Here is a 14,385-nt window from a genome sequence, read left to right as displayed (position 1 = left end):
GCTGGAAAGACAAAATGAAGCGAGGCCTCCTAATGCTTAAATGATGGCAGCTGATTGACTGCACAATTACTCGTGGCTACTGCCTACTCGTAAAAGGTTAGCAGACGGAGACAGAGGGTCTGGCGGATAACGTCCGTCTACACGTTCATTGCAGGATTCTGGCCCGTTTTCTGGAGATGTAAATTTTTTTTTTGGCGGTACGCGAGCCTCTCACTGTTGTGGCCTCTCCCGTTGCGGAGCACAGGCTCCGGACGCGCAGGCTCAGCAGCCATGGCTCACGGGCCCAGCCGCTCCGCGGCATGTGGGATCCTCCCGGACCGGGGCACGAACCCGCGTCCCCCACATCGGCAGGCGGACTCTCAACCACTGCACCACCAGGGAAGCCCTAGAGATGTAAATTTTTTAAAATTAAAAATGTGGGGACTTCCCTGGCGTTCCAGTGGTTAGGACTCCATGCTTCCACTGCAGGGGGCACGGGTTCGATCCCTGGTCGGGGAACTAGGATCCCACAGGCCCCTCAACACGGCCAAAAAAAAATATATATGGGAAAAAAGAGATAAAACCAAGTAGAATATGTGAATCTTGTCAGATCCTGGTTTGAAAAAAAAATCAGCCATAAAAAACATGCGGGGTTAATGGGGTACTTGAACGTGGCCTGTGTATTAGGTGTCTGTGGCGTGATGGCTTTTTTCTTAGGTGGGATAATTGTGTTGTGGTTACGAGGAAAACGTATTTGTTCTCCAGGGACACATGCTGAAGCGCTCAGACGAAAAGGTTATGCCAGTGAGAGAGCCCAGGGGCTCTGCGCCAACATGGCTGGCCCAGGCTGTTACTTCCTGTGTGCTTTAAACTTTGCATAATACAAATTTGAGGGGAAAGGGGGGAAAAGGCAGGCATGGAGGTAAAGCAGAATGTGTGTGGGTGCTAACTGTGGCCCCCAGTTTTCCACCTGTCATTTAGCCAGTTTGCTCCCACGAGCCGGGGAAACTGAGGCCCAGGGAGGAGGGAGTGTCCCCTCTGGCCGCTGACCTACCTTCCCGATTGGTTTCCCCACCCAGCGTGAGAGCAGGTGTCGGCCACGTGGGGACGGGGCGCAGGCAGCGCTTTCCAGGCCTTCGTCTCTCTCCCCCCACTTCATGGAGGTGGAAACTGAGGCCCAGAGAGAAGTGAATGGACTGGGCTGTTCATCAAAGGCCTCAGGCCTCCCGTTTTCCCTCTGTCCCCAGAGCAAGGACACTAGCTTTGGAGTCGGCAGGTCCGGCTCTGTCGCCGGCTTTGCTGTGTGACCTGGGGGACTCACCTGACCTCTCTGAGCCACAGCTTCGGCTGAGAAGGCTCCTGCCTGCTGCCCTGTGCACATTGGTGCTGTCACATGTCCCTCTGCCTTGCGTCCTTGAAATCTCGGCATCTCCACAGCCTTCCCACAGGCTGCCCTGGGCCTGAGCCCTTCCCTCCACAGCCTTGGCTGCCCCAGCCCTGGCTCCACCTAAGGCTTTCCCACCGACCTCACTGCCAGCCTGCCCACATCCCCTCAGGTCAGCATTTGCCACAGGCTTCGGAGCCATTACGTCACCTTCTGAGCCTTGGTTTCCTCAACTGTGACACAGCAGGGACTGCCCCAACAGGAAGGGAAGACAGGCTTCCCTCCACCCTGCCCCCTCAGCTTTAATAAGGTATAATTTGCATACAATAAAATTCACCATTTAAGTGTGTTTGACAGTTTTTGGCAAATGTATAGTTACACAACGACCACCACCAGCATCGTTTCCTTTATCACAAGTTCCCTTGAGCTCCTTTGCGGTTAACCCACCACCCCCGCCCTGGCAGCCACGGCTCTGTCTTGTGTCTAGTTTTGCCTTTTCCACAATGGCATTCAGACGGAATCCTGCCAAGTGTCACCTTTTAGGTCTGGCATCTTGGACTCAACGCCCTTGGGACGTGCCGTGTTGTTCCCATATCTGGAGTTCGTTTCTTTGTTTCTGAGGAGTCGCCCATTGACGGATTGACCACATTCGTCTGTCCATTCGCAAGTTCTGTGGGCATTTGGGGTCTTTCCAGGATTTAGTTATAATGAATAAAGCTGCTATTAATACTTACATACGAGTTTTGTGTGTGTGTCAGTGTAGGTTTTCATTTCTCTTAGGAGTAGAGTGGCTGGGTCGTAGGTAGGTATAGATTTGATTTTATAGGAGATTGCCAACATGTTTGTAGCAGACGTAAGCTTTTATATATAGGATGGATAAACAACAAGGTCCTACTGTATAGCACAGAGAACTGTATTCAATATCCTATGAAAGGGCTTCCCTGGTGGCGCAGTGGTTGAGAGTCCACCTGCCGATGCAGGGGACACGGGTTCGTGCCCCGGTCTGGGAGGATCCCACATGCCGCGGAGCGGCTGGGCCCATGAACCATGGCCGCTGAGCCTGCGCGTCCGGAGCCTGTGCTCCGCAACGGGAGAGGCCACAGCAGTGAGAGGCCCGCGTACCGAAAAATAAAAAAAAAAAAAAAAAAAAAAAAAAAACCAAACAAACAGAGCTGCTTAAGAAAAAAAAAATCCTATGAAAAACCATAATGGCAAAGAGTATGAAAAAATATATGTAAATGTGTGAGTCACTTTGCTGTAGAGCAGTAATTAACACAACATTGTAAATCAACTAGACTTCAATTTTTAAAAATCTGTGTATAAAAAAAAAACCTTAGCTGTCCTAACAGGTGTGCAATGGACTCTTTCCGTGGTCTTAGTTTGCATCCCTGGTGACTGGTGGTGAAAGCATCTTTTCATCGGCTTGTTTGCTGTCTGGATAGCTTCCTTGGTGAGGTGTCTGTTCAGGCCTTTTGCACATTTTTTATTAAGTTGTTTGTTTTCTTATGATTGACTTGTAAGAATTCTTTGTATATTCTGGGTACAAACCCTTTATCAGACGTGTGTTTTGCAAATATTTTCTCTCAGGGTTGTTTTGAGAATTAAATAACACCATACACACTAAGTAAGTGGGTACTCTTATCGTTATTATTCTTTTTACTGCTGTTATTTATCACTCTATTTTGTCCTGTGGATAGAATAAGACCTCACGCCTCTCTGCCCAAACTCCTCGTGGCACCTGCAACAAGGCTGCCCGAACCCCATCCCCCCAGGTCCCCTTTGCTGGAACTCCCTGAGGGGGCCCAGCCTCCGCCGGAGCCCAGGACATCCGTGTTGTTTGTTGTTTACATGTTCACTTATCTAAACCATCCAGCTGGCCCTGGCCGCTTGCTGGGCCCAGAGGAGGCTGCAGAGATGGCCTCGCCTCTCCCGCCCCACTCTGCCCGCTGGACCGAGCCACATCCCCTCCCATCTCCAGCCCACACTCCTCGTGCCAGCATGCGCAGACAGGCCCCTCATCTGAACCTCATCAGAGCACCCAGGATCCGAGTCCCGAGTGCCAGACGAGACAGGGGAGGCTCAAGGAGCCGGTGTGGCCGCCCAGAGTCCACAGCCCAGAAGGGGTGCTGCGGAGACCCTGGCTCTCGTGCCCTGAGCGTGTCATCTGCAGCACCGTCACTTTGCAAACGTCCCCCCAGGCTGAGCGGAGGACCAGCGGAAGCAGACAGGGAGCACTGAGCACCTGGCTCTGCGTGAGTGATCTCCCTCCAGGGACTAGCTGTTATGGTCCCATTTTACAGATGAGGAAACTGAGGCTGAGAGAGACCAAGTGACTCAGTAAATCAGTGGCAGAGTAGGATTTGAGCCCAGGTACCCCGGCCCCTCAGCCTGAGTGCTCGACTGCTGGGCCAGGCTGAACCCATGGCCTCTGTCCCTTCTGCGGGGCCTGCCCCAGCTGGGTGAGGGTGGCGTGCACCTCATTGACCGTCACGATACCCGTGGGAAGTCAGTCACGCCACCCCCACTTCACCCATGACTCCCCACTTCCCTTCTCCCTTCAAGCTCATTGTGACCCCCCTCCCCGTCTCTGTACCCTTGTCTGTGCCGGGCTGCTTCCCGACTGCCCTCCCAACCCGAGCACCCCCCGTTCAGTAGACCCTTCCGTGTGGACATGGCTGGCTCAGAGCCTCTGCTGGCCCCAGAGTGCGGAGGGCAACGTAGCCACATCTGGCTACACTGAGGAGTGTGTGCCCTTTTCCAGCCACCCCCTAGGGACTGTCTTCCTCGGATACACTCATGTGGGTGGGAAATGGTGTTTGCACGAAGACATTCATTGTCAGCGCAGAAGACTGGAAGGCACCCGAATGCCTGTCAGCAGGGGACTACTGAGTGCCTTGAGGGGGGAGTCACTCTGTGGACACTCTGTAGGCCGCTGTGACGAGGACGGCTGCTCTCCCCATGCTGAGCTGAAAGGACACTCGGGGCCTTGGGACGTTGAGTCACAAAGGGACGGTGTGTGGAGAACAGAGGCTGCCTTGCCGCGCAAAGATGCACACAGGCTACACCGCGGGGGGGCACCCGGGCGTCGGGGGACAGAGCCGGGGACACTTTTCACTCTATGTCTTATCACTGTTTGAATTTCGAACTGAAATGCCTCCCTCCTCCGGAGGCCACCTCTGATTCCACCCCCTGAAGTGTCCCCACCACCGTGCTGTTTTGAGTAACTTGCGGGTTGGGTGACGAACCCCCCTTTTCTAAATCTGCTGCCCGCCCACGAGTTCTTGGGGAGCGCCTCCCACCAGCCCTTCCCCTGTGGCCTTTGGGTTACACCGGGCACCCCTGAGGGAGGGGCCTGGCGTCCAGCTCAAGACCCTAGGTGGCCTCTGAGTTGGCCCAGATCCTAGGCCTGTTCCTGCCTGACCTCAGGAGGGGGCTGGTTTCTCAGCCCAGCCTCGCTGAAGCTCTGACTGTGTGCTGGGTACATTCTAATCCTCACCCTGACTCTTAAGAGTGAAGACCATTAAAATACCCACTTTACGGAGGAGGAAACTGAGGCTCAGAGATCCCTTAACTCGCCTGGGGTCACACACTAGTGAGGGAAGAGCCAGAATTCCACCCTAATGAGGCTTCCGGCAGCCCTTGGAGGGATATGGCTCTTCCTGGAGCTGCGAGGCCCCTCAGCCTGTAGGTGCCTTTCTCCTGCCCTGGATGAGGCTGGAACCTCAAAGATGCGCTGTCCTGGGACTGAGGTCTCCGAGCCAGTGTGATGAGGGCAGAACAGGGCTTTCGGGAGCCCAGAGGAGGGAACAGTAATTCCACCCGGAGCAGCGGGGAGGGCTTCCTGGGGAAGGTGGTGCTGGCACTCAGCCTGCAAAGATGAGGTGGCCGTCAAATCTTCAGTCCAACGTGTTCCCACCAAACTCACTATCTTCTCTTCCCACACCTACTGCCCCACCCCATTTTATTTTATGATTGACACCCTCCTCCAGGCCCTGGAGGAGGCTGCGAGCCTCCCCGTAACCCTGGCCTCCTCCCTTGGCCTCTACCCTCTTCCTACCAGCCACTAAGGCTTCCGAGTCTTTCTCAGATCCCGTCCCCACCTTCCAGCCCCACTCCTGTCCCACAGGGACTCGCTCCAGCCTCCTCACTGGAGGAGGAAGCTCCCGCTGGGGCCCTGCCCTATGAGTCACGCTGTCACACTGGGAAGTGCAGTAGGTAGCTCTGTGCATGGTCACTGCCCATGACAGCTGCAGAAGGGGTGTGGAGGTTTTGAAAAATGGCTGCAAGTTCTCTGTCATTCCACTCATTGTGGGGCAGGGTCGATGTCTCCACCCCTCAGCACTGGGTGGGTTGCTTTGGCCCATAGAGTCAGGCAGCAGCAATACCAGCAGAAAGGACCATGCAGCTTCCACCCTCTGTCCAGCCCCCGTGCGGAAGCCCTGGCCAGGGACGGAGGTTGTGTGGAGGGGCTCCAGCCCAGGAGTCCTCCCAGCCCAAGTGCCAGACTTGGAAATGAAGGGCTTCCGGATGAATCTAGCGGAGGCCCCAGACATCGTGGGGCAGAGACAGCATGGCAGAATAGTTGTTTAACACCAGTGAGTTTAGGGAGGTTGGAATGCGGCAGGAGATGAGCAGAGGGGGATCTTGTGACTTTCCCCAACTCTGATGTCATTCCTTTCTCGACACATTTCTGCTGGGACCTCTGAGGGGCTGGGGGCTGCGGAGGCGGTGCTGTCTTGGAACTCGGCCCAGGGTCAGACCCTAGAGCCACTGTTTACCCCTTCCCTGTGAAACTACGGGGCTGGATTAGAATCAGGGGACATTGGCCATGACCATCTGCTCCCCCCAAACCACCACATACACCCAGCCCCTGACACCACTGGAGTAGAGTCTTGGGTCACTAGGTGGTGTCAAGTCTCATGAGGATCAATTTGGGTAATCCAGGAAGGCTGCATGTAAGAGGCAGGATTTAGTTGTAAAGAACAGTCAGAGTCAAAAATAATGATGTCATTTTGCTTGTTTACATTAAAATATCAAAATAATATAATTATATTAACTGACTTTTTTAACATATTAAAATATTATATATTTAATTTATATTAAAAATAACAAATAATTCTTGGGACTTCCCTGCTGGCGCAGTGGTTAAGAATCCGCCTGCCAGTGCAGGGTACATGGGTTTGAGCCCTTGTCCGGAAAGATCCCACATGCCGCGGAGCAACTAAGCCCGTGCACCACAACTACTGAGCCTGTGCTGTAGAGCCCACAAGCCACAACTACTGAGCCCGTGAGCCACAACTACTGAAGCCCACGTGCTACAACTACTGAAGCCCGTGTGCTTAGAGCCCGTGCTCTGCACCAACAGAAGCCACCGCAATGAGAAGCCCGTGCACCGCAAGGAAGAGTAGCCCCCGCTCGCCGCAGCTAGAGAAAGCCCACGCGCAGCAACAAAGATCCAACGCACCCAAAATTAAAAATAAATAAATTTATTTAAAAAACAACAACAAATAATTCTTGCAGAAATGTGTGAAAAGAAAAGCATACCGAAGATAAACACATTCCTTGTGAACTTAGGCCCAGATATCATTACGGCTGGCCTGCTGGAGTACTTCCTACCTTCCCCCCTTGCAACTGGGACCAGGCTGCAACTTTGGGCAAACTTTCCCGGTGGTTCAAACAAGGCACAAACCAGCTGGCAGAAGCGGGTGTTCCCACCAGCAGCAGAGGAAGCCAGGCTTGCGGCATGTGGTCCCGGCCGGCGTGGAGCCCTCCTCCCCTGCCCCTGCCCAGCCACCAACAAAAAGGTCATCATGCACCTGGTGCCCTGGTCATTCACAGAACAGCCCTGTGGAGGGACACCTCCCAGTGTGCCAGACCCAGCATCCTCCCTGCCACCTCTCGGCCCTCTAAGCCCCAAGCACAATAACCCCCAGGCCCAGGGCAGTGGAAGCTACTTGTCCGAGGAGCTGGGGGATCCTGGGGGCCGCCCAGCAAGTGTCAGAATCAGTCTGAGTCCTGGGCCTGGGGAGGAAATGAATTTCTTCCTCTGGGCATCAAGGCACCCCGCCCCCAGCAGCCCGAGGGGGGAGGGCGGAAAATTCTTCTTTCTACCCGAGAGTGTTTGTGACCCTCCAAGTTCAAGCACTTGAACTTGTACTGTCTCTGGCTTTTCAGAGGACGACGTGTCGGCCGCTGGAGAGGGTCTGGGAGCAGAACGTTCCTCGCGGTGGGGCTCCGCGGTCTCAGGGCGCCAGGCCGCGCCCTCGCCCTAGGCCTGGGCAGCCGGAGAGAGACGCTGGTAGAAAAAACTCGACGTTTATAGCATTTTCTGCTGCAAAGCGCTGGTCACAGTGCCCCGTGGGGTACCACGCAGGACTGATGTGGGGCTCGACTCGGGGTCCGATGGCCGGTCGGCCCGGATTCCTCCCCGGCGGGCCCCTCGCTGGCCCCGCGCCCACGCGACCGGCTCCGCACTCGGGCTGCGCTGGAAACCAGGCTGAGGGCAGAAGGGCGGCGCCGGGCGGGGTCGCAGGGCCAGCACCGCCGAGGCTGTGGGAGGGCGTCTGGCCCGCACGGCTCTGGGGAGACTTGCGTCTTTGTTCTTGAGCGGGTGGCCGGCAGGCCAGACAGCCCAGATCTTCCAAAAGTATTCCATTTTTGGCTTTCCACGCCCGGGGCCTGCTGACCTTGTAGCCTCAGGCCCTCACTCCGCGGTCCTCGCCTCCTGCTTGGGCTGTACTCTAGACACGCTGGCCTTTAAGTGTTCCTTCAGGTGACTTCTAACTCTTACTAGATCGATGCGGGCACATAGTGTTAGAAGTCAGACGGCACTGCAAGGCCTATGAGACCAGGAACAGAAAACCAGCAGCCACCTGCTTGCACCCGCTGACAAACAGGAACTGAGCACCTACTGTATACTGGGCTCTAGGCACTGGGGATGCAGCAGAGACCCAAACGGACCCTCCCTCAGCTGACATTCTGGTGCGACTGCTTCCAAGCCTTGTAGTTCCCCCTTACTTCTCAATCACATGCTTGTATTGCTATTTCTGTTCTCTCTTTTCGGTGTTAGACAGTATCTGATGCTTCCTACTACAGGCAAGGACTTAGTCCCTTCCACGTGGATCCCTGCACTTCCCCTGCCCCCAGTACTCACTCTCTTTTCGTCACAATGTTTGGATCTATCAGCATTTGGTGTTTTGGTTTACGTATTATGATTATGTAAATATTGTTCCCAGCTGAGCTGTGCAGTACTTTATGACTACATTTTCTTTTCTTTCTTTTTTAAAAATTAATTAATTAATTTTTGCTGTGTTGGGTCTTCATTGCTGCGCTCAGGCTTTCTCTAGTTGCGTCAAGTGGGGGCTACTCTTCGTGGCGGTGCGCGGGCTTCTCATTGCGGTGGCTTCTCTTCTTGCAGAGCACGGGCCCTGGGTGCACGGGCTTCATTAGTTGTGGCACGGGAGCTCAGTAGTTGTGGCTGGCAGGCTCTAGAACGCAGGCTCAGTAGTTGTGGCGCACGGGCTTAGTTGCTCCGCAGCATGTGGGATCCTCCCGGCCCAGGGCTCAAACCCGTGTCCCCTGCACTGGCAGGCAGATTCTTAACCACTGTGCCACCAAGGAAGTCCCAATGACTACATTTTCTATTTTGTGTTATTTGTTTTTCCAGGAGTTGATAATTGCCTTGTTTTCTTCTTACATCCAGCTGGGCATTGAGGGGGATCGTTTCAATCTGGGAACTCATGACCTTCGTTCTGGGTAGTTGGGAGGCATAACTCCTCCTTTCACAAACTCTTAGCTTATTTTCTTTTCATCCCTGCCTGCCCTTTCACCTCCAGAGGGACCTGGTGTCTCCCAGGCTGCTGTTTCTAGGGGCTGTCTGTAGGTGGTCTGGCCGCAGATTGGCTTCCTCCCCTGTAGACTTTCATTTCACTTTCCTCTACTCTCCTAAGTTGGTTACCATTTTTCTATTCATTTAACAGCTTCCAAAGTTTTATAGATTCTGTCCCTGTCATTGCCTTTCCTGTTCTCTTTGTCCTTGTGAGTTTGTGCCTTAAAGTTTTCTTATTTTACTTTTATTTTAATGGAGTTTTGGGAGGGAAGGGAGAAAAATATCTCTGTTCAGTTCATGGTTAATTAGGAGTCCCCCTCACCTTCTCTTTGAGCACCTGCTGTGTGCCGTGGACTATTTAAAGTCGGCTCCTACACCCAGTTTCACATAGCTCTTTTTTTGTCACCCAACTTTGAGCTCAGAAGAAACCTCCTCCAGGTAGGCCTCCTTGACCACCCATCTAATGGAGCCACCCCAGTGCCTCTCTATCATGTTGCCCTGCTTTACTTTTGTTTTTAGCCCTTATCACTATTTGAAATTAATGTATAGACTTACTTTCACTGATATATTTTCCTTCTTTTTCAACCTCCCCCAGAAGGCTGGCTTCATGACGGCAGGGACCCTGTCTGTTTTGCTCTTCACTGCCCCCTCAGCATGTAACATGGTGTCAGGCAAAAATAGATGTTCAGGAGATATGTGTTGAATGGATGGATGGATTTGAGCCTGGGATCTTCAAGAGGCAACTTCAGCATAACTTAAGGAAGAAGCTGGTAATGGGCAGAGTTTCCTGGGAATGGAAGACACTGCCAGTGAGAGGGTAAACCCCTCATCAGGGAAGGGATGTAAGCCCAGGCTTGGGGATGGCTGAAAGGGGACGCAAACTCTAGTGAGAATGGATGTGATCACCTCCAAGGCCTGGCTGAGGCAGGTGATTGGCTTAAGGTTACTCATCTCCATCCTGGTGGAGCCAGGACTCCCCTCAGATTGGAAAACAGCCCTTTGCAGGCAAATACTGGGATGTGTGTGGGTTGTGGAGTCAGCCCGTTCCGGACACAGTTCTTTCTCTCTTCTCCCTGGTCCTGTGATCTCGGGAACGTGGCTTGTCTCTGTGTTTGCAGTACTTCTCCCCCAAACCACAGTGATGAGGACGTCTCTCAGGCCCTGGATTCTAGGGGGCAGGCTTGAGCCTGCTGGTAAAATGCCTGATACACAGCAGGCTGCTTCTGACCAGGGCTAGAAGCCTGGCTTTGTTCTACCTGGCAGTGGAAACTGGGCCAGCTGCTTGAAGACTTGGGCCTCAGTTTCCTTGTCTGTGAGATGGAGGTCTAACCACACTGGCCTTGCCGGGTCACGTCAAGTCTTGGGCTTGGAGTATAACGCGTGTCAGTGAACCCCTGGCCCTGCCTCCCAGGCGTGAAGTGCTATGTGTGAGGGCCTGGGGACACACAGGCTCCGGGCCAGGGCTCCTGGGATGCCCTGAGCCCCTGGCTGCCTGGAAGATTTCCTGGGGGGAAAGCCTCAGGGTTTCTGTGCAGCCGTGAAGGGTCCTGGGCAGGATATACCTGAGGGCTCAGTCAGAAGAGAAGCGCTTGGCATCTTCCCAGAAAGCGGTGGAGGGAGTTCAAGGGCGATGTGATTTGCCCAGAAGGAGGGTGTCGCAAACTACTTTAATTAACGGAAGCTTGGGCAGGGAAAACTCTGTCTCCGTCTGACCGTTCCAACAACAGCTCTGCCATCGCCAGCAGCCTTCAGCCCCTCTCTGAGCCTCCACTTCTCATCTATTACACTGGGATGATGATAACAGCTGCCCCTTGCTGTAGCACTGTGAGCTCCTCCTTTCCACAGCTGTTCACTGCACACCTGCAGTGTGTGGGGACACTGCAGTGACCGGAGCAAAGTCACAGCCCCCCTGCAGCTTGATTCTGGTGAGTCCACAGAACCATGAGCTTCAAGGGATTAGCACACAGTAGGTGCTCTACCAATGGCACTTGCTGCTTTGCTCCTGGGGCCGCCTAACTGGTGTGAATTCACCCTTTGATATTCAAGAGTGATGACGGCTTAGGTAGAGCAGGTGAGCTCCCACCCTCCCTCGAGGTTTCCTTCTTTGTAAACTGCAACTTCAGGGCCTGACCCTGAGGGAGGCTCCCACCTCCCTCCAAGCTCAAGGGCAATGACTTACTGCCCTAAAGCACCACCTCCAGCCGGCCTGACGCTGGGCCAGAAGGAACTCAGCCCCTGCCTCGGAGCAGCTGGATTCTGCTGGAGACGCAGGTGGGGTTTCCGCCGCTGGCAGAGATGGGGTCCCAGGGGGCAGTGTCAGGGAGAGCCTCCCCTCCCTGTTTCAGAAGTAGGCCTTGAGGGGTAGGAATGAGTCAGGTGGAGAAGGCAGGGAAGGACATTCCAAGCTGAGGGAACAGCCTTTGCAAAGAAAGGTTCAGGGAGGAGAGCTGAGGTTGGGAGTGGCTGGACTGGGGAGAGACTGGGGAGGTTCTCCTCTGAGTGAGCCTCGGCAGCGTTTGAGCTTGGCCAGCCGTGTTCTGGAAGGCGCTCTGGCTGCTGTGGAGGAACTGGGGGCAGGAAGCACGGGGAGGGGGAGGGGGAGCAGACGAGGTCCCGGAAGTGCCCAGGGCTCTGTAGAGTGACCAGCTCACGTCCAGCCGCCATGCCAGGGCTGGCCACCAGAGGGCACTGTGGGCGCAAGCTGAGGGGGCCCTTGCGGAGTCAGGGCCGTGTGCGTGTGTGTGTGTGTGCGCGCGCGCGTTTGTGGTATCCGTGCACGTGCCTGAGCCTGTGTGGCCGCTCCGCGGGTAGGTGCATGCTTGTGCACCCCGCCGTGCTCACAAGCGTGTGCATGTGTCTGGGGTGTGTGAACTTGGGTGTGAGCTGGGGGGGTGGGCGGCGAGGGCGTGAGTGGGCACGTGCAGGGGTGAATAGAGGTGAGCGCAGGGCCCTCATACCCCCGCTGCTCCCGCCTGTTCCTCCCCCACCAGCCATCCACCTCAAGGCCTTTGCACACGCTGTTTCCTCCCCCTGGAATGCTCTTCCCCACACCCTCATGACACCTCCCTCACCTGCTCAGGTCTTTGCTTACATGTCACCTGCCGGTGAGGCTTGTCCTCCCTCTTTAAAATTACAGCCCCACCCTCAGACGCACGCCAGTCCCCTTCCCTCCTTTCCCGGTAGCAGATCCTCCGGCGACTGTAATTTAATTTGGGCATTTCGCTTGTGTGTTTCGTCCACCAGTCACCTCCCAGAGGGCAGGGCCTTGTGTCTGTCTCTTCAACGTCGTGCCCTCAGCGCCAGGCACACAGTCAGTGCTCACTACGGAGCTGTCGAGTTAATGAAGGGACGAGCTCCCGCCATCCCGGGCGCAGACATCCTCTCTCCAGCCCTTGGTAACCCCAGGCCCCGCCCACCTCAGCTCACACCCAGATCCTGATCTGACCACACCCCTTTCCCTGAGTCCACGGAGAAGGGTGTTGGGGACCTATCTTCTAGGAGTCAGGGCAAGAAGCAGCCAGTTACAGGGACCCTGTCCAATATCCCTTCTGGTTTCTGAGTGGTCATGGAGCTGCAACCAGCGAGGAAGGGACGACGGAGCCCTGCCTCCCCGCCGGGCCCTCACACGGGGCCCCTTGCACAGCACCAACCCTCTACAGGGAGACTGTTTCTCGCTTCTCTGCCTCACGAGCTCACAAGCTCCTACTGGTCCTTAAAGGTCCAGTCTCAAAGTCACCTCCTCCGAGGAGCCTTCCCGACCTCACCTAGGTGGAGCCTGGCACCATCCTGGGTCTCTTGCTCATGCATCTATTTATAGCAGCCCACATGGAGTTTTGTGATTCTTGGGCTGTCTGTCAGGCTCCCTGACTAACCGTCACTTCCTGCAACGGCAGGGCCTCGTCTGAGTCATAGGAGCAGGCCAGCATGGGACTAGAGTTGCTCCCAATGTCTGTGGCATGCTTTCTGTCTGTCCTTTGCTCATTCCTCAAACATTTTTCCTGGCCTACTATGTGCCAGGCCCTGGGCTGTGCATCAGGAATGCCCCGCAGGGAGTGAGTTGGCCAGATTCCCGCCCAGGAGGCGCTGACGGTCCAGATTAAGAGTCAGATTAAAAGCAGAGGAAATAGGAAAGGCATTGGTGGCATGAATGCTGTGCAGAGAATTACAACTGATTTGGGGGTATGGCCGGAAAGCCTCTTAGGGGAGTTCATTTAAGAGGAGGCCTGCAGGATGAAAGGGACCAGCCCCAGCAGTCACGGGGGGAGGGTGGGGGAGAAAGATGTTTCAGGCAGAGGGAACAGCAGAGGCACAGACCGTGAGGCAGGACCGGTATTGGCGTGTGTACAAGGGGCAGCACTGAGAACCCTTGCATATGGCATGGAGCGGAGGGGGTGACAGGGAGCACGAGGGGAGCAGGAGTCCAAGTGGTTGGCAGGGCCTGAACCCAGGAAACCCACCAGACCAGGCCTGCAGTCCCACTAGGGAGGTATCTGCTGCTGGGGCCCATTTTGCAGATCGATAAGCAGAAGGACCCATTTGGGACCGAGTGCCCTGGGCCACTCCAGACACCCAGGTGTTGTGAGGCCGGGTCAGCTTCCTGTAGGAATTTTAAAAACATTTGCTGGGCACCTAGTGAGTGCCAGGACCTAAGCCAGGAACTTCCAAGCTTGCACTTGTGAACCGACTTCGGAGAGGCTGCCCTATCCCTGTGGCACAGGTACGTCAACGGGCACGGAGTGGCTCAGGATGTCTCTGAGTGGCAGAGCTGGCATTTGAACCTGTAACCTGATGAGTCCATAGCTCATGCCTTTCCTCCCACTGCCTGGGGACGCAGGAGGAAATAATGACAATTAGCAGGCCTCCCCTCATCTCATCTGGCCCTCCCTATCACTGTGTGGGTAGGCCCTGCTGTCACCCCATCTTACAAGCGGGAGGGCACCTTACAAGAAGGTGGTGGAATCTGCTTCCCTCGTGTGAGGCTCCTGGCAGGTCACACGCTCACGCCCGCGTGAAGCGAGGGACTGACCCCGTGACCTTTGCCAGGCTGTCCATCCTAGTGACCTGGTCCCCCTGCCAGATTGGTCAGTGGCTCCCGAAATCCTCCAAGGCTCCACGCGGGAGCAGAAGGGAGGGCTAGCCCGTCCGGACTGAATAGTCAACAAACACCTCCTGAGTGTCCGCGGTAGCCCAGGTC

This window comes from Phocoena sinus, chromosome 20, assembly GCF_008692025.1.
Source record: "Phocoena sinus isolate mPhoSin1 chromosome 20, mPhoSin1.pri, whole genome shotgun sequence".
NCBI lineage: Eukaryota > Metazoa > Chordata > Mammalia > Artiodactyla > Phocoenidae > Phocoena > Phocoena sinus.
This window is presented reverse-complemented; position numbering follows the sequence as displayed.